A 21,018-nucleotide genomic window follows, 5' to 3' on the forward strand; every position below is an offset into this window, starting at 1 on the left:
AGCAGGGGACCGTTCTTTAAACTTGAAGCACCTACGGCACGCTGATGAAGGTGCGCAACAAAGGCGCATGCGCCCTTAGTGCGCGCCTTTGTGAAGCGTCAGCAGGGAAGCAAACAGGAAATAGGCAGCTCACCAGTTTTCCCGTATCGGCAAAGGCCACAGCCAAGAGACAGAAAACACTGTCAGAACAAACAAATTACATATCCAGCACCCAACTCCCCAGCACTTCTACTCATCAATAATGGCAACCCGCCAACCTAAAATCGTGCTTGTCTTCCTGCTGCTATCCCTTCTCATATCCAACTGGAAAACAGCAGGATACCACACATACGCTATCCCAATCCTGACAACATCCTACAAACTCAACCAGCTAGGAAACTCCACACCCCTAGAACTCTGACACCATGTCCATTCTCCAGCCACAAAAGCATTCCTACTATCTGGGGAAAAAGACCTCCGCCAAAGCCCAAGACAAACACTCAAAAATACCAAGCAACTCCAAGAACCTTCCTCAACTCAATCTGTACCCCCATCTCCCTCACAAAATTCGCACCAATAGCATGCGCATACATGAACATTAGATCAATCAGTCCAAAGGCAGAACTTATCAAGGATTGGCTGACTAAAGAACAACTAGGCTGCCTATTCTTAGCTGAAACTTGGCTCACATCGGATTCTGACCCAAGCATAATAGAATTCTGCCCAAACGGATACAAACTAGAGCTAGTCTGTCGAGAAAACAAACGAGGGGGAGGGCTAGCTATCCTAGTAAAAAACAACCTCAACCTAAAAGTCCCCTCATTTGGACCTACTAGCCTGTCAACTCTCCGATAACACACTCACAGGAAACCTGACTTGTCTTCTCTGCTATGTCACTCCAGAAAATGGAACTCCTCAAAATAAGAATTCGAAGAATTTATTTTCCAGAACTCACTAACTTCCACACATAACTTACTCCTCTGAGACATAAATCTCCACCTAGAAGACCACTCCTCCAACCAAGTAGAGGGAATATTTTCATATCTCAATACACTATCCTACCAGATCCTTAACCCCAAACCCACATATGAAAAAGGCCACCAACTTGACATTGCAGCATTCGCGTCCCCTAACCTCGACACACAAAACATCCACATATCTAACGGTGCCTGGCACCCCTCTCTCTGGTCAGACCACTACAAATATACCTTCACTATAAACTGGGCTCAAAATAACCACAAACCCACACCCCAAAAAACACTCTTCAAAACACGACAGAAAATCAAACCTATTACTTTCTGGGACACAGTAGACCTCGCAATCGACACCATCAACCCCAAAGAATTCGTAAATCACTGGCGTACACTAAGTGAATCTACTATGAACGAGCTAGCCCCAATAAAAACTAAAAACAAAATCTGTAGACCCTCAGACAAATGGTTCGACTCCGAACTACTCCATTTAAAAAGGCATTGTAGACACCTCGAAAGAATCTGGAAAAAACAGAAACAAGACCAAACTAAAACAGCATGGAGAAACCAAATCAAACAATATAAAATCAAATTAAAGGAAAAACGAAAAGCCTACTACTCCAACTAATTGGCACTGAAACACCAGACTCAAAAGTACTTTTCAACCTTGTAAGAAAACTCACTGATACCAAACCTTGCGCCAGAAGATGTATGAGGAGAGACTGGAAGCCCTGAATATGTATACCCTAGAGGAAAGGAGAGACAGGGGAGATATGATTCAGACGTTCAAATACTTGAAGGGTATTAACGTAGAACAAAATCTTTTCCAGAGAAAGGAAAATGGTAAAACCAGAGGACATAATTTGAGGTTGAAGGGTGGTAGATTCAAAGGCAATGTTAGGAAATTCTACTTTACGGAGAGGGTGGTGGATGCCTGGAATGTGCTCCCGAGAGAGGTGGTGGAGAGTAAAACTGTGACTGAGTTCAAAGAAGCGTGGGATGAACACAGAGGATCTAGAATCAGAAAATAATATTAAATATTGAACTAAGGTCAGTACTGGACAGACTTGCACGGTCTGGGTCTGTGTATGGTTGTTTGGTGGGGGATGGGCTGGGGAGGGCTTCAGTGGCTGAGAGGGTATAGATGGGCTGAAGTAGGTTTTAACGACGATTTCGGCAGTTGGAACCCAAGCACAGTACCAGGTAGAGCTTTGGATTCTTGCCCAGAAATAGCTAAGAAAAAAATTTAAAAAAATTTAAAATTGAATCAGGTTGGGCAGGCTGGATGGACCATTCGGGTCTTTATCTGCTGTCACCTACTATGTTACTATGTTACAGCACCAAGACCCTACTAGGAACACTAATGGACACAGCTAGACAATATCTCAGTACAGGCAAGAAAATCATGCTCATACAACTAGACCTCTCTGCAGCCTTCGATCTGGTAGACCATAACATCCTCCTACAAACGCTAGACTCCGTAGGAATCTCAGGCAAGGTTCTCTAATGGTTTAAAGGCTTCCTACAATCCAGAACCTATAGGGTTAAAACAATTAAAAAAAAATCAGAACCATGGTCCAACCCTTACAGAGTTCCTCAGGGATCACCTCTATCTTCCACACTATTCAATCTATACATAATCTCTCTCAGCTCCTGCCTAGACAAACATGGCATAACCTCATACTGCTAAGCAGATGACATCACCATTCTCCTCCCCTTCGACCACCCAGAACCCATCATAACAGGCACAATATACAAAACACTTGAAACAGTAGCAACATGGATGACTGAATACAAACTAAAACTCAACCCTGACAAAACAAATTTCATCCTCCTAGAAAACAGCAAAACTCCAACCTTAACAAACATAGCAATAAACTCGATCTCATACCCCATTCAAACCACACTAAAACTTCTTGGAGCACTGATTGACAGAGGCTGTACCATGCATCCTCAAATCACCAAAGTAATAAAAGCATCATTTGCAACTATGAGAAACTTAAGACAAATCCGAAAATTATTTGATAAGAAACAATTCCAACTTTTGGTACAATCTCTCATCCTTGGACTAATTGACTACTGCAACATACTATACCTCCCTTACCCAGCGACCATGATAAAGCAATTACAAACAATACAAAATACAGCCTTAAGACTCATTGAAAAAATTTGACCACATCACAGAAGCATACCACGACTCACACTGGCTCCCGATACAAGCAAGAATATACTTCAAATTCTACTGCCTACTTTTCAAAGCTATTAATGGAGAAAACCCATCCTACTGGAACTGAAGGAGTCTGGGACTGGTTTTCCTAAGTGTTGAATTAAGTTTTCTCTTTAATAAAATGCTGAATTATGTTTAGATGCAGACCTAACTTATCTCATGTTCTAGTCTGCCTGCACTGGGTGTTTCAGCTTGGGCATTCTAGCTTCTTATGGCTATCTGAGTATAAACGACATGTAACAGAAAGACTGCAGGACTTAGATAAGTGACCTGCTAACGACCTGCTAGTGTGAGCTTAGCACCAATGATTGTTAAGAAAAGTAACACGTGAAAAGTTTTTTCTAGAATTCAGTTGTATAGCCAGAAGAATGTATAAATATCTCTGCAACTTCCTGGTTTCTGGACTTCTGAAGCCAGTTTGGGGTTCAGGAGTCGCATACGTATGCTAATAAAACCTGTTGCTGTCTTCAAGTCTCTATGTTTTGTGGCTGCCCAAAGTGACCTTTCAGAACAACGGACTAACTCAATCCACCTCAACCAGACACAGGAGAATCCACTCACTATTTACACACCCACCAACCAAAAACGTCAAGCGAAGAAAACTATATGACAATCTAATGGCCTCCAAAGCAGCAAAAGTAGAAAGACAAATCACCAATCTGCTGTCCTTGACCACAGACTACAAAACCTTCAAAAAAGAAACTAAAACCCTACTCTTCAAAAATACATAAAACTTATTTAACACAACCAGTTCCTTCCCAATCTCCACCACCACACCCACTACCCCTTTCAAATCTAAAATGTTTCCAATTACCCAACATGTATTGCCTCAAGTTCCCGACAATTTTTATATAACTCCTTTGTAATTCCTATGACAATTCTTATGTAAAGTTACAATTCTTGTAACTCCTGATAAATCTTATGTAATCCGCCTTGAACCGCAAGGTATTGGCGGAATAGAAATCACTACTGTAATGCATATCACAATTTTTTTTGCAAAAATAGTCAGCAAGATCTTGGGCTGTTGGGCCGGTTTTAAGGCTAATGTCTTGTTTCTGAGAGATAGGGGCAATAGATTTCAAAACAGAGTAGAGAATGGAAGGATTTTTTGCTTTTAAGATTTTAGTAGAATAGTAATTTCTTTTGGCACAATTAATTTTCATCTTGTAGTAGGAAGCGTGTTCTTTATAAAATTTTAAATTTGTAAGTGATTTATTTTGACGCCATTTCCTCTCAAGGGATCTTAGTTGTCTTTTGAGCAAGAAAAGTTCATCTGAAAACCAGGGATTTTGTATTTTACGTGAAGAGATAGTTTTGGTGATTAAAGGCACTTCTTTCTATAATAGAGATTGGATTGCTGAGTTCCAGATGATGAGCTGTTCTTCTAATGTATCAGCATTTAGGTTTAGTGTTTTTGGGTTGAATGAAGAAAGGATATTTGATAATTATAATTTTGCATAATCACGATATGAAATATTTTTTTTAGGCTGTGGATCTTTTATTTTTTGCTTAAGAGTGGATCTTGGTTGAAATGAAGTGATGATCTGACCAGGGGACTGGTGTAACACGAAGATCAGAGTAAATAACAGTTTGTGATTTTGGAATTAAAATCATGTCTAGAGTATGTCCTGCAGAGTGTGTTGGGCCTTGAACTAATGATTGAAGATTAAGAATATTGGTATGTGTTAGTATTTCACTGGTGATAAGATTAGTTAATTCATCGAAGTGGATATTAAAGTCACCAAGGACCCAAGGATGATTTGAGGAAGAGCAGAAATCGAAAATTAAGTTTTGAAGGAGAGTTAGGTTGTTTTGGCCGATAGGTGGAGGAATATACAGTAATAAGACATCAATTTTTGGATTAATATTGAGCCTAACTTGGAGGAATTCGATGGCCACATTCCCAGAAGAGTAGTCTATGGTGCTAACTAAATTATCACAAGAGATGATGGCTAAACCACCACCTTTATGTTTGTGACGATGATTAAATAAATAAGAGTAACCAGGAGGACAACAGAAGGAGAGATAGACTTCTTCACCCTTAGCCAGGATTCAGTAATACAAAGGATGTGTAAATCCTGAGAGAGAATGGCTTCTTTTATGAGGTGGTATTTACCTTTAAGAGATCTTATATTAATGAGGCCTAATTTCATGAATGTATTATTTGAAGTATGGTTAGAGAGAGAATGAGAAATGATAGGAACTTCGGTATGTTTAGAAAGAGAATGAGAAATGATAGGAACTTCGGTAATTAAAGGTTGACAAAAAGCAGATGTTCTATGACTAATGGGGGCGGTGGCCCCAAAGGACCGAGATGTTAGAGGACTGAGAAGACATGATATTGGCTTTTAAGAAATTAACTGGAGATCAGGAGACTATTAAAAAGGAGTACAAGGAACTAAATAGTAGTAAGAAAGCAAAAAAAATAGGCTTCTAAAAGCTTGTTGTTTGCCAACTTTACCGATGGTGGTCTATTTTTTTGCTTTGCATGCCTTTGATTGGGGGGTAGGTAAAATGTGCTTGAGTTCTCCTTGGTCTGGATATGTTTTTCCAGATTAGGCGGTTGTTCAGATAGCTTGGTCCATTTCCATTTAGGGCTTTGAATAGGGTGCAGTAGAATTTGTGTTGTATGCGTGCTTGTACTGGGAGCCAGTGTGAGTCTTGGAAAGCTGAGGTAATGTGGTCGTATTTTTTCAGCAAGTATATTAGTCTTGCTGTATTTTGGACTGTTTGTAATTGTTTTAGCATGTTGTTAGGGCATGACAGGTAAAGTATGTTACAGTAGTCCAGGAGTCCTAGGATTAGTGTTTGTATTACGAGTTTGAATTGTTCGTTGTTGAAGTATTTTCGGACTTGTCTTAAGTTGCGCATGGTTGCGAATGCCTTCTGAACCATTTTGCTGATTTGAAGTTGCATGGTGCATGCAGACTTTGTCTATCATTATTCCCAGAGGAGGGGGCGGGATCGCGACAGAGGAACCAGCTCCGAAGCGGTACTAAGATCGCTAACACCGTGATCTTGCTTGCAGGCTGTTCCGGCTGGAAGGTAAACAGTGTGGGGAGGCCAGGGAGAGCGGAAGGCCGAGGGGGTGGGAGCCGGAAGCCGGGGGAGGGGAAGCTGACAGCAGCACTTCCCGACTGACCCTCCCCCCTCGCCTTCTAAAGCAGGTGCGGCAGAATCAGGAAGCCGGTTTTTTTTTTGTTTTGAACTGATTGGAATCGATTCACCCGAAGTAAATCGATGAACCGATTCGAATCGTGAATCGTGAAGCACTAGTCTGCACCTCCCATAGTCCAGCATCTGCCTCAAGTCTTAGAAACATGATGGCAGATAAAGACCAAATGGTCCATCCAGTCTGCCCTTCCCATGTCCCGCATTTGTTCTCCTTTCTTCCAGGTCTGTCTCTGCCTCTCTCTCACTCTCTCCCTCCCTCCTTGGTCCAGAATCTTTCCACCTCTATGCAGTTTTTCTCTCTCTTCCCTCTATACACCCCTAAGTTCAACATCTGCCTCCCCCCCTTTGTTTCAGGTTTCTCCTTCTATCTTCCTTCTGCTAACATTTCGAGTCCTCCCACCTTTGTTCCAGGTCTTTCTGTCTCTCTCACTCTCTTTGACAATGTAACATTATCTTTCACTCTGTCCTTATTACAAGTCCCAGAATTGGACTAAGGTCATTCTCTCAATTCATATAAGCTAGACACCTTCCTTAGCTAGTAACAGAAGATGAGACCAAGAATAAAAAATCTATAATGCTGTGAGCCATTCAATCCCCCCCCCCCAAAAAAAAAAAAAAAAAAAAGCAAAAGATAGAAATTTTCAAGAAGGTATGCCACAAGCACAGAAAATCCCAACTTATAGGATAACTGAAAATCAACTGGAGTTTATGGCACGGTATCAAGAATTAAACTGAATAAATAGGTCTTCATATTCTGTTTCAAATGAAAACATTCAGATTAACAATACAAGATACTCATTCAGGGACCAGACTCCCGTCCCTGGGAATCCTGCCATCTCTTCTTTTCTCATCTAGCTACTCTCTAGACCTATCCCGCAAGGTAGCACGTCAACTGAGCGCAAGACAAAAGCGCTCCAATAAAGCTGCGCCGACAATTCCTTCCTTCGGAAGGACAAAACCACTCAGTTAAACTGCACACAGGACCGGACCTTGTGGCAGTAATAATAATAACAGCTTATATACCGCAATACCGTGAAGTTCTATGCGGTTTACAAAGATTAAGCAAAGGTACAAATTGATTGACTTTAAGAGGGGAGGAAGAAAGAGGGTTAATAGGACAGGAAATCCATTTTTGAGGAGAGAGTGATCAATAGAACAAGTTAATCGCTATAGAGGGGAGAGAGAAGAGAGGATCAGTTGTCTAGATACTTTAGGAACAGGTGTGTTTTCAGACGTTTCCTAAATTCCTTATAAGTAGTGGGCGAAAGCAATTGTTCTAGGTCTTTACCCCATGATGCTGCTTGGTGCAAGAGAAGATGTTCATGGTGTTTTTTCAGTTTACAACCTCCCATTGGGGGGGAAACGAAGTTGGAATGTGAGCTTCTCTTGTATCTGTTGGCTGAGAAGATGAAAAGGTCAGTTATATATTTAGGGGCAAGTCCGTGTAGTGCTTTGAAGCAGAAGCAGGCAAATTTAAACTTTACGCGCGCCTCCATTGGCAGCCAATGCAGCTGCCGGTAGTAGGGTGTCACGTGGTCAAACTTCCTCAGCCCAAAGATCAGTTTGACCGTTGAATTTTGCATCAATTGTAAACGCTGCATGTTCTTTTGGGAAATTGCTAAATAGGCGATGTTACAGTAGTCAAGTAGACTCAGTACGAGGGATTGGACTAGGGTTCTGAATGCCGCTGTATCGAAATAAGCTTTAATGGATCTGAGTTTCCAGAGAGTGAAAAATCGCTTTCTGATCAAGGAGTCCACCTGGTCTCTCATGGTTAGGCACTGATCCAAAGTTACACCTAGTATCTTTATGGTAGGTTGGATAGGGTAATTAAGATTATTGATACATAGTGGTAATTTAGTGTCAAGCGGATGTGGCAAAGCAATGAAGAAAGTTGTCTTTTCTGAATTAAGTTTGAGCCTAAAGGTTGTCATCCAGTGCTCCATCACGTTTATGGCTTCTGAAGCTTTAGGAATAGTTTCAGAGATAGAATTAAAGAATGGGATGATGATCGTAAAATCATCTGCATAACTAAATAGTTTTATCCCTAACTGGGTTAGCTGCGTGCCTAGTGAGGACATGTAGACGTTGAAGAGCAATGGAGATAGCGGAGTACAGCAGTAGATACCTTGCAGTGGTGGATTGTTTTTGTCCCAGAACAATCCCACTACTTTCCTTCTCCGGCAGCCCTTCACCCATGCCACAATTTCTCTCCCATCAAAATTTCTCTCCCGCTGAGGCGTCCCGCCTTGCTGGAAACAGGAACTAGCATCAAAGGAGGGCTGGTCACCGGACAAGAAAAGCAGTGGGGCGTGTCGTGGACGAGCAGCACTAAGGGTCACCTGATCGACTGGCGCATGCCTGTGGTAACCTCCACCTGCAGCCAGATGCTACTCGTAGCAGTCGCCAGCCATACTCACGTGCAAAAAAAATAGGTGATGACTTTTCATGTTGCTGCATCAGTCTGGGCAGAGATACAATGAAGAGATGACAGCCGGGCGCTCGCCTAAATTAGCCGGACAGAGAACACTGCTTTCATAGGTACCAGTTGTACAGGTGGGGGGAGCAAAACTGGAAAACTTTTCGCTAACTTAGTGCGTCCGTCCAAAAAGAACAATTACCTCCATTAGATATGAGTGGGGGATGCGATACACCAATGTTCAGCACATAGCAGAGCAATTTGTTTCCTACTATCAGACCTTGTATGCCAAGCGCTCATTTGACCAGGCGGCTCTGGTTTCCTTTTTCTCTGATCTTCATCTCCCGGGTCTTGAGTCCTCACAGCTGCAATCCTTAAACAATCTGCTTACAAAGGAGGAAGTTTTGACCAGTATACGCTCCCTTACTCTGGCGAAAGCACCGGGCCCCAATGGCCTAGGCCCAGAATATTATAGAATACTCCAGGATTTAGTAGTGCAGCCCCTGTGTGCCCTGTATAATGGAGTGTCTGCAGGCAAGGGCACATTTCATGATAACTTACCCATGTGGTTCTCTTACCAAAGCCTGGCAAAGACCACGAACTGGTGAGCTCGTATAGGCCCATTTCTCTACTAGATCAGGATATTAAGCTGCTCACGCAGGTTAAACTCCATCTTGCCCTGCCTTATTCACCCAGATCAGGTGGATTTTGTACCGGGCCGCTATGCATCCATGAACCTGCTGAAAGTGCTGGGAGCCATTCGGGACCATGTGGGGAAGGGGGGGGACAATTGGCAATCACTGGCTTGGATATGGAGAAGGCGTTCGACAGCATCTCTTGGGAATATCTTTTCTGGACACTGGAGCAGTATGGGTTTGAGGGTTCCTTCCTGGCATGGGTAAGGGTTTTGTATGTTGAGCCCAGGCACGTCTGTTGATCAATGGGGGGTCTGACTGCCTGCTTTGGTCTTCAGCGGGGAACTCGGCAGGGATGCCCTTTGTCCACACTGCTCTTTCTTTTGGCCATAGAGTCCTTAGCCATTAAAATCCAACAGTGCGACACCATTGGGGGGGGTGGGGTGAGGGTTGGGAGTTGAGAGTGCAAAATCAACTTATTTGCAGATGATATTCTTTTATATCTGGACCAAGATGGATGAATTAGAAGCTGTGGCACAAAAGGATAACATTGACATCATTGGCATCACGGAAACATGGTGGGCTGATGCTACCGGGATACAAACTATACCCCAGAGACAGAGTGACTCAAAAAGGAGGAGGCATTGCCATATACGTCAAAGAGGGAATTTAATCTACTGAAGAGAACATGCCACAACGGATGGATAAGTTAAGAGTCTCTATGGGTCAGAATTCCAGTAACAAATCGACCAGAAACAAGGATAGGCATCTACTACTGACCCCCAGGGCAGTACGAAGAAATTGATGGAGAAATGACGGATGTGATTAAACGCAACTGCAAGGGAGGCAGTGCAGTTATCATAGGCGACTTCAACTATCCGGGGATAGAATGGAACCTAGGCACCTCCGGCTGTGCTAGAGAGACCAAATTCCTGGAAACTGTAGGCGATTGCTTCCTGGAACAACTTGTCAAAGAAAACACAAGAGGAAATGCAATTCTGGACTTAATTCTAAATGGGCTGCGAGGACCGGCACAGGATGTAGAAGTAGAGGGGGTGCTGGGAAACAGCGATCACAATATGATCCATTTCAACCTGGAAATAGGGGCGAAACGTCGGTCCAGAACGACGGCCACGGCACTAAACTTCCAAAAAGGGAATTACAAAGGGATGAGACGCATGGTGGGGAAGAAGATTAAGAGGAGGATAAACACTGTAAAGACACTAGAGCAAGCTTTGTCTCTTTTTAAGGATACGATCACCGAGGCGCAAAATCTATATATACTGCGTATCAACAAGGGATCAAAGAGGAAAAAGAATAAAGAACCGGCATGGCTCACTGTAGAGGTTAAGGAAGCGATCAGAGACAAAAAAAACCTCATTTAAGGAATGGAAAAGATCAAAAATGGACGAAAACTGGAATAAACACAAACAACATCAACACAGGTGCCATAAGGCGGTAAAAGGGGCCAAAAGAGACTACGAGGGAAAAATAGCCAAGGAGGCGAAAAATGTCAAGCCATTCTTTTGATATATTAAAGGGAAACAACCCGCGAAAGAAGCAGTGGGACCGTTGGATGACCAAGGAATAAAGGGAGGGCTGAAGGAGGACAAAGCAATCGCCAATAGACTGAACACATTTTTTGCGTCTGTATTTACCAAAGAGGATATACATAGCATACCGGAACCCATCAGGCTATATGCTGGAAGTGAAAACAGGAAACTGACAGGGTTAACGGTCAGTCTAGAAGAGGTATGCAGGCAGATTGATAGGCTTAGGAGCGATAAATCCCCAGGACTGGTTGGCATCCATCCGAGGGTCAACACAGAAGATGATGGCAGAAAAGGGACATAGCCCATCAAGTCTGCCCACTCTAACGACCCCACCCCCTTGAATTTACCCCCCTAGAGATCCCACATGTGTATCCCATTTCCATTTTTACCCCCTAGAGATCCCACATGTGTATCCCATTTCCTTTTAAAATCTGGCATGCTGCTGGCCTGAATCACCTGAAGTGGAAGTTCATTCCAACGATCGACCACCCTTTTGGTGAAGAAGAACTTCCTGGTGTCGCCATGAAATTTCCCACCTCTGATTTTCAGCAGATGCCCCCTTGTGGCCGAGGGTCCTTAAGAAAGAAGATATCATCCTCCATCTCAATACGGCCCGTGATATATTTAAACGTCTCTATCATGTCTCCTCTCTCTCTACGTTCCTTGAGTGAGTATAGCTGCAACTTATTCAGCCTTTCCTCATACGGGAGGTCTTTGAGTCCCGAGACCATCCTGGTGGCCATTCGTTGAACCGACTCAACTCTCAGCACATCTTTTTGGTAATGTGGCCTCCAGAATTGTACACAATACTCCAGATGAGGCCTCACCATGAATCTGTACAACGGCATTATAACTTCAGGCTTCCGGCTGATAAAACTTCTACGGATACAACCCATCATTTGTCTTGCCTTTGATGAAGCCTTCTCCACTTGATTGGCAGTCTTCATGTCTTCGCTAATGATTACCCCCAAATCACGTTCCGCCTTGGTCCTAACTAAGGTCTCACCACTAAGTGTATAAGTTTTGCATGGATTCCTGCTGCCAAGGTGCATGACCTTACATTTTCTAGCATTGAAGTTTAGCTGCCAAGTCGAGGACCAGTGTTCCAATAGAAGTAGGTCCTGCGTCATACTGTCTGGTAAAGTGTTCTCACTTACTATGTTGCATAGTTTGGCGTCATCGGCGAATAATGTGATTTTACCCTGAAGCCCCTGAGTCAGATCTCCCACAAATATGTTGAAGAGGATTGGGTCCAAGACCGAGCCCTGAGGCACTCCACTGATCACCTCTGACGTTTTTGAAGGGGCACCATTCACCACCACTCTCTGAAGTCTACCGTTTAGCCAATCACTGACCCATGTAGTTAATGTCTCTCCCAGTCCCATTGATACTCTCTGAAGTCTACCGTTTAGCCAATCACTGACCCATGTAGTTAATGTCTCTCCCAGTCCCATTGATTTCATATTGCTTAATAGTCTGCGGTGTGGGATGCTATCAAAAGCTTTACTAAAGTCCAAGTACACGACGTCTAGGGACTCATTCACATCCAGTTTCCTTGTTATCCAGTCAAAGAAACTAATCAGATTGGATTGGCAGGACCTGCCCCTGGTAAATCCATGTTGGCGGGGATCCCGTAGATTATTCTCGTCCAGGATCATATCCAATTTATGCTTAATTAATGTTTCCATGAGTTTACTCACTATGGATGTGAGACTCACCGGTCTGTAATTCTCAGCCTCTGTCCTACAGCCCTTTTTGTGGAGTGGGATTACATTGGCTGTTTTCCAGTCCAAGGGGCTCTTCCCGCCCTCAAGGAAAGATTGAAGAGCACAGATAACAGCTCTGCCAGGACATCACAGAGCTCTCTAAGCACCCTGGGGTGTAGATTGTCTGGTCCCATGGCTTTGTTCACTTGGAGTCTTGATAGTTCCCAGTAGACGCTGCTGGGAGTAAACTCGAAATTCCAGAATGGGTCTTCTGATCTTTGCCTTGCTTGCAACTGTGGACCAGACCCCGGTGCCTCGCAGGTAAAGACTGAGCAGAAGTATTCGTTTAGTAGTTCGGCTTTATCGGAATCTGATTCTGCATAAGTCCCGTCTGCTTTCCTAAGGCGTACTATCCCATTTGTGTTTCTTTTCCTATCACTGATGTACCTGAAGAAGGATTTGTCCCCTTTCTTAATGTCCTTTGCTAGATTCTCTTCTATTCGAAGCTTGGCCTCTCTGACTGCTGTTTTGACAGCTTTGGACCTGGCCAGATAGTCTTCAACTAATAGCCAATCTGTCAGTCAAAACAGGAAAGATTCCGGCGGACTGGAAGATGACAAATGTTACGCCGATCTTCAAAAAAGGTTCGAGGGGAAACCCGGGAAACTACAGACCGGCGAGTCTGACTTCGGTACCGGGAAAAATGGTAGAGGCGCTGATAAAGGACAGCATCATTGATCACCTTGACGGACACGGGCTGATGAGGACCAGCCAGCACGGTTTCAGCAAAGGCAGATCTTGTTTGACAAACTTGCTGCACTTCTTCGAGGGAGTAAACAGGCAGATAGACAAGGACGACCCAGTCGACATTGCATATCTTGACTTTCAGAAGGCGTTTGACAAGGTTCCGTATGAATGACTACTTCAGAAAATTGCGAGCCATGGAATCGAGGGTGAAATACTCACATGGATTAAAAACTGGCTTGAGCATAGGAAACAGAGAGTGGGGGGTCAATGGACAATACTCGGACTAGAAGAGCATCACCAGTGGGGTGCCGCAGGGCTCAGTGCTTCGACCCGTGCTCTTCAACATCTTTATAAACAATCTGGACATAGGTACGACAAGCGAGGTGATTAAATTTGCGGGCAATACAAAGTTATTCAAAGTAGTGAAGATGCAGGGGGATTGCGAAGATCTGCAACGTGACAAAATCAGGCTCGAGGAATGGGCATCGACAATGCAGATGAGGTTCAACATGGATAAGTGTAAAGTGATGCATGTCGGTAACAAAAATCTCATGCATGAATATAGGATGTCCGGGGCTGTACTTGGAGAGACCTCCCAGGAAAGGGACTTGGGAGTTATGATCGACAAGTCGATAAAGCCATCCACGCAATGTGCAGCGGCGGCGACGAAAAGGGTGAACAGAATGCTAGGAATGATAAAGAAGGGGGGTCACGAACAGATCGGAGAAGGTTATCATGCCGCTGTACCGGGCCATGGTGCGCCCTCACCTGGAGTACTGCGTCCAGCACTGGTCGCCGTACATGAAGAAGGACACGGTACTACTCAAAAGGATCCAGAGAAGAGCGACTAACATGGTTAAGGGGTTGGAGAGTGGTAGAAAACTGGAACGCTCTTCTGGAGTCTGTCATAGGGGAAAACACCCTCCAGGGATTCAAGACAAAGTTATACAAGTTCCTGCTGAACAAGGACATACACTGGTAGGGCTAGTCTCGGTTAGGGCACTGGTGTTTGACCAAAGGACCACCGCGTGAGCAGACTGCTGGGCATGATGGACCACTGGTCTGACCCAGCAGCGGCATTTCTTCTGTTCTTATGACCAGGCCTCCATCCATCTGGATAGGGCACTCGCAGTGGTGAACACCTTTGGGACGCTATCTGGCCTCCAAGTTAATTGTACTAAGTCTGAACTTTTATTGCTGGCCGGGGGGCCGCCAGAACAGTGGCATGCTTTATTGGCTATTCCGTCCACGTTTAAGAACATAAGAAAATAAGAAGTTGCCTCCACTGGGTCAGACCAGAGGTCCATCGCGCCCAGCGGTCCGCTCCCGCGGTGGCCCATCAGGTCTATGACCTGTGAAGTGGTTCCTGACCATTTCTATAATCTACCTCTACTTCTATCTGTACTCCTCAATCCCCTTATCCTTTAGGAACCTATCTAAACCTTCCTTGAACCCCTGTAATGTGCTCTGGCCTATCACAACCTCCGGAAGCGCGTTCCATGTGTCAACCACCCTCTGGGTAAAAAAGAACTTCCTGGCATTTGTTCTAAACCAATGAGATATCTGGGTGTTTTCTTGAGCACGCAACCTTCTACTCTATATACTGCTAACGTAATACAGCCCTTGGAAGAGATTGGTCGGTTGTGTCAGGCGTGGCAGGATCTCCCTTTGGGACTGATGGGTAGGGTGGCCCTAGTCAAAATGGTAATGCTCCCTTAATTGTTATAACCTTTACAAACGAGACCGGTCTGGCTGCGACACAGAGAACAACTTAAGTTTAAAACACTTACATCCAAGTTTATTTGGAACTCTAAAGCCCCTAGAATCAGTATGGCGAAACTGATGCTGGACAAGTCCCTTTGAGGTCTTAATGTCCCGGACTTTCACCTCTACAATGTGACTGCTCTTATGCAATGGATACATGAAGGGCATACGGGGTGCAAACGTTATTTTCCTCCCGGGTGGGAGCTTTACCTTTACAATTATGAACATGCTTAAATCACAACAGGACCCTTCTCATCGGCATAGAGACCAACTGCAATTTATGTGGACACTGCGGCAAGCTTGGCACTGGTGGAGGCGCAGACAGGGACTCAGCACAGCGGTCTTTCCTTTTCTCCGCTTCATGAGTAACTCAAACTTCCAGGGATGGGGGAGCTCAGTATTTCAGGGGTGGGCATCTCGGAGATGCTAAACCATGGCACAACTGGTAGATGTCGCACCAGCTTCTTTTCCCTCTTTTTCCCAGGTGCAACAGCAGTGGGGTATATCCCCAATCATTTCTTGTTCTCGTACTTTCAGCTCTGACACTATTGGGATGAGGAACGCAAACGATACCCCGGGGTGTGGACGCTTGTGGGGCTTGACACTCAATTTTAAACACCCCGGCTTCTTTAAATTAGCTTTCACATTGGTATAAAATCCTAAAGCTTTTGACTTCATCTGGTGGGATCTCTAAATTGCGAGAGGCCTGGCAGGGCGACTTGGGAGTGCCTCTTATGGAGCATCAATTTCAAGAGTGTTTTATTACCCTTTTCGCATTCTCTAAATCTGCAGAGTATCAGGAAACTCAATATAAACTCCTGCATCGATATTATTTAACAAGACAGAAGGAGGCCAGCATGGGTCTATGGGACGATGCCCTTTCTGTTAAATGTAAGTGTCAGCCTGGTACTTACCTTCACTCTTTTCTGGAATGCTTCAAATTCACCATTTGGAGGGAGGTGCTGCCCCTGCTGGAAGCTGCCCTTAAGCAGCCTGTGGAGTGGGACTATGGAGTTTTGCTGCTGGAGCTGCAGGAGCCACTCCTGCCACGCCCAAAGGCGTTTTATTTATAATGTCATCCTCATAGTCAAGAAAATTATTTTATCTAGTTGAATCTCGGATGACTCTCCCTCTACTGCACTGTGGCATGCTAAATTGCGGGAACTGGCCACTTTTGAACGGCAATGGTATGGAGGCTTCTCCAGCTTCGATAAGAAATACTACGTTGCCTTATGGGATAGGTTGTTGCAATCCACTTCTGTTATGGAGCCAGTACCTTAATTCTCTGCCCGGTTTTGGGCTTCCACCTGAGCGGTGGAGATTCCTTTTTGTCCTCCTCAGTTGCCTGTTCTTCTTGGCAGTTTTCTTGTTTCTCCTTTTTCATTTTTGTAGCTCTTCTGTCTAGGGATGTGGGGGATGACTGTGGGGGCTGTATAAGTGCAGGGGAAGGGGGTGACTGTTGCTGCAATTGGTTTGCGTGTGAATGGTGTGAGTGGGATTATGAGTGGGGTCTGGGGGATGGCCTCTTTGGCCTTTTGGGAGAAAAATGTAAAGGGTGGGGTTTGCCCTGACACCAGATGTGGGCCTTTCTTGTACTTCATGATGATGCAGTGCTCCTTCCTATGTCCTTAGTGCCCCTTCCTATGTCTTAGTACCCCCCAGTGCCTCCTATGTCCTTAATGCCCCTTCCCATGTCCTTAGTACCCCCAGTGCCTCCTATGTCCTTAATGCCCCTTCCCATGTCCTTAGTGCCCCCAGTGCCTCCTTCCTATGTCCTCAATGCCTGTTCCCATATCCTTAGTGCCTCCTTCCTATGTCCCTTCCTATGTCCTTAGTGTCCCAGTGCCTCCTTCTTATGTCCTTAGTGCCCCCAATCCAGTGTCAGTTCTCCCTGTTATGATTTTGCCTCTCTCTGCTCTTCCTCAGGGTCTCTCACCCCTCTATCTGCACCTCCCATAGTCCTGCATCTGCCTCCTGTCTTTCCCCTTTGGTCCAGGTCTTTCTCTCTCTAGTCTTTCTTCTACTTACAACCCCCCCCCCCCCTTTTCTCTGCCTCTTTCTCTCCTTCCTTCCTATGTCCCCCTCACTGCCTTCCAGCCTTTGTTCCCCCCCCCCGAAGCCTGCCTGCCTGCCTCCCTCCAGCACCTGAAACCTGGCCTACTGCCGATTCAAATCCCCCCAGTCCACCACCGCTGCTTGCCATCCAGAAAAAGAAGGTCCAGGCGCCGGCCCACAAGCCATCTTCCCCATGTCAATTCTGACATCGGAGAAGAAGTTCTGAGCCAGCCAATCGCTGCTTGGCTGGCTCGGAACTTCCTCTCTGACATCAGAATTGACGTCAGGAAGAAGGCTTGTGGGCCGGTCTCTGGACCTTCCTTTTCTGGGTAGCAAACAGGGGGGGGGGTTTGAATCGGGCGCTGGAGGGAGGGAAGGAGGGAGGCAGGCTTTGGAACGGCAGGGAGAGGGGGAAGCGATCGCTTGTCCCATTGTCTCCGCGCAAATATTCAGTTCTACAGAGCTCTGTTATGGGGGTTAACAACCCCTTTCTTCAGGAGCAACACACTGGACCACAAAAGTTGTATGACAGGAGAGCAACAGGAACTCCTCTGGTTCTCAGCGATAACGGAGCTCTTTAGAGCTGAATATTTGACACAGCCTCCAGAATTATTTTTTCCATCATTACTTTGGACACCAACTACTGGAGATAAGTACTTTATTATACTTTGAACAACTGACATTGTGTGAAACCAATTTTGGATACCAATATTTAGACCCGCATTGGCGGGCTTCCACTACCTTTTTTGATTAATCTTTTCACTCTTTGATTGTTTGCATTTTGCCACAGAGTAAGGTTCACTCTTGGGAGCACTTGTGTTGACCTCATTTTCAGCACTTCATTATAAAATAATTTAGGTCCACGGATGTATTATGCTTAATTTACTCTGCTGGGTTTTCAAGCTTAGAACTCACTTAAATCTGTTGAGCTGTATATTACTGAGAACCAACCAATCACTTATTGATGTGCTGATATGAAGTCACTTTCATAATTTCAGAATACTACCTCCCTCTCTTCGTGAACCTCTCTGTGAGATGAAAAAGAATTCCTTTTATTTTTCTATGTTTATCTTTACAGGGAAACCAAACCCCTCCCCCGAAGTTTCTCCTACTCCTTCATCTTCAGAAGGGACTCTTCCCCTCCCCCTCCAGATGAGAGGAGGATGATCCCTAGTGCCAAGGAAAGCAACTCTGCTTGGGGGGGGGGGGGAGGGGTGACTCTGCAGCAGTGCCTCAGAGAGAGAATGACGTGGGGTGGTGGGGGAGGGGCATCTCCTACCTGAGCAGAGGCTCCTGCAGGCATTTTTCTCAGCTTTTGCAGCAGGATTATCAAAACGAGGCTCTTTCTCTGGAGAGTTTGTTTCTTGGGACGGGGAGAGGAACAGAAGCTGTAAATGGACTTCAGGTAAACAACGGCTGCACCTCAGAAGATGGACGACGACTCCGTTTCCTGGTGGGTAGATACAGATGACATCACAAAGGGGGCGGAGCTCGACGGGAAGGCCACTGACTACATTCCTTAGCATCGAGCCTGCAGCAGCAGAGTCCCCGCCTCCTCCTGGAAGGGGCGGAGCTTATTCAACTCCACAACGCCAAAGCTCTTCGGGAGGCCGTGAGGGGAGGGAGGAGCCAGACCTGGAGATGGGCAACGGGGGGAGGACAGAGCTCAAGCTCCTCCTCTCCCCTGACCAATCAGCACTAGGACAAGTCTCAGCCCCTCTGTGTGAAGCTCCGCCTCCCCCTTGTGATGTCATAAGGAATGCAGGAGGGGAGGGAGCTCCTTAGAGCTACAGCCTCAGCACCCTGAGGGTGGGGTGAAGTTCAAAATTCAAATCCCTTTTTTGCTCCTTCTGAAAACATTGACCCAGCGCAACTGACATTCTGCAAATGCAGAGTTGGGAGAAGGAACCAAAGGGCAGAAAGAGATTTGCAGCTGGAACTTTCTCTTCAATCTTCCTGAAATAAAGTTGCTGGTGACGTCACAAGGGAGAGGGCGGGGCTTCATAGCGCTCATTGGTCAGAATGGTCCCTTGATGGGAAGAGGAGGGGGCGGGATAAGGGAGAAAGAGGAGCTCATTGGTCAGAATTTCCCTGGGGGCGGGAAGAGGAGTGGAAGGGTCCGCCCACTAGTAAGGATAAGGAAGAAAGAGGAGGAGCTCATTGGTCAGAATTTCCCTGGGCGGGAAAGTGTCTCTCATCTCCACATCGCGCCCTGGCTCCTCCCTCCCCCCCACTCGCGGCCTCCTTGAAGGGCAGCTGTGCAATTTGTCTCGAGCTGTGGAGCCCGCTTAACAAGCTCCGCCCCTTCCAAGCTGAGACAGGTAGTCAGGGCCCTTCCCCTGACGCTCCGCCCCCTTTGCGATGTTGTCACAATGTGCCCAGAGACGTCGTCCATCTTGTGACGTGCAGTTCTCTCTCCCCCACCCACGGCAAGAGACAAACCCTGAGCTGGAGAAAGAGCCCCAGAGTTGTTTCTAAGGCTGGAAAATGGCTGCAGGAGCTTCTGCTCAGGTAGGAGGTGCCCCTCCCCCACCGCCTCTTTTCCTTCACCTGGGACTCTGCAGAATCAACCCCCACCCCCCAAGCAGACTTCCTTGCCCTGGCAGTAGGCCTCATTCTCTTCGCATCTTGGAGGGTGGGGGTGGGCAGAGGATTCTGAGAAGATGAGGGAGGGGGAGGAATATTGGGGCAGGGGGTTGGTTTCCCTGTAATGCTGTCTTCTCCTACTTTGCTCATCTCTCAAAACCACCCTCTGCTTGAAACCTTCTTGACTCCGCAAATGTCAATAATATCTGCCCTGGCCTCAGAATCCCCACACTGATACGCACCAGAAATCATCCCTCTAAAAAAACCCTCGAAGAGTCAACCACGCCTCTTTAAAGCCTGTTCCCCCTGCCAATCTCCCCAAACTTGCCTCTGACTCTCTCACCCCAGTCCTGACACTTTATTGCAACAAGATTCAAATTTTGAAGGACCTACTTGAGGATTCTGATCCTGGATTCCTATGCATCACGGAATCATAGATTTACAAAAGATGACCTATTTACGCAAATGAACTCTGCTCCCGCGGCTACTAAGGCCTCTTCTCTCCCAGAACTAACCAAAAAGGAGGTGGCCTGGCACTTCTCTACAAATCATTCTTCGATGTCCAGCTCCTCGAAAAGGGTAGCCACACCTCACTAGAATATATGCTAGCCTCAGTCAACGATGAACTCCACCTTCATCCACTGGGTATCCTGCTTCTATATCGCCCACCTATCCCTTGGAACAATTCCTCCGAACTCGTCCTTGAGACCATAACAAACGCCTTCCTCAAATTTCAAAGATTACTGATCATTGGGGACATCAATCTCCACCTAGACGACATCACCAGCAAGGATGCGACTGAATTTAATAGCTTCCTCACTTCTCTAGGTTCCCCTCCCCCCCCCCCCCGCACCCTCCACAACCCATGAAAGGTGCACACACTAGACCTCATTAGTTTCCTTGATCTTACCGCTTACAAAACTTCAGCCGATGACACTCGCTGGGAACACGGCCCCTGGCCCGACCACTTCTTAGGGGTTTTCTGTCTCCCCATTTCATGTCGCATCTTGGGGCCCCACCCCGCACCTCAAATTCCATTACCTTCCTTAAAAAAATTACAAGCGATCTGTTCTGGACTAAATTTCTCAACCAATTCTCCTCCGCTCCTAAGCCTGCAGATTCAGAAACCAACTGGCATAACTGGGTCGCCCTCTAAGAGTCCACCTACCACTCCCTAGCCCCACTATCCACTAAAACTGTTT

The 21,018-nt window shown here is 45.8% G+C and overlaps 1 pseudogene; it reads right to left on the reverse strand.

Moving 5' to 3' along the window:
* Positions 1–18,771, reverse strand: part of LOC117355034 — a 113,567-nt pseudogene extending 94,796 nt beyond the window's left edge.
* Between the last annotated feature and the right edge of the window lie 2,247 nt (positions 18,772–21,018).

Source organism: Geotrypetes seraphini, chromosome 2 (assembly GCF_902459505.1).
Source record: "Geotrypetes seraphini chromosome 2, aGeoSer1.1, whole genome shotgun sequence".
NCBI classification, from domain to species: Eukaryota; Metazoa; Chordata; class Amphibia; order Gymnophiona; family Dermophiidae; genus Geotrypetes; species Geotrypetes seraphini.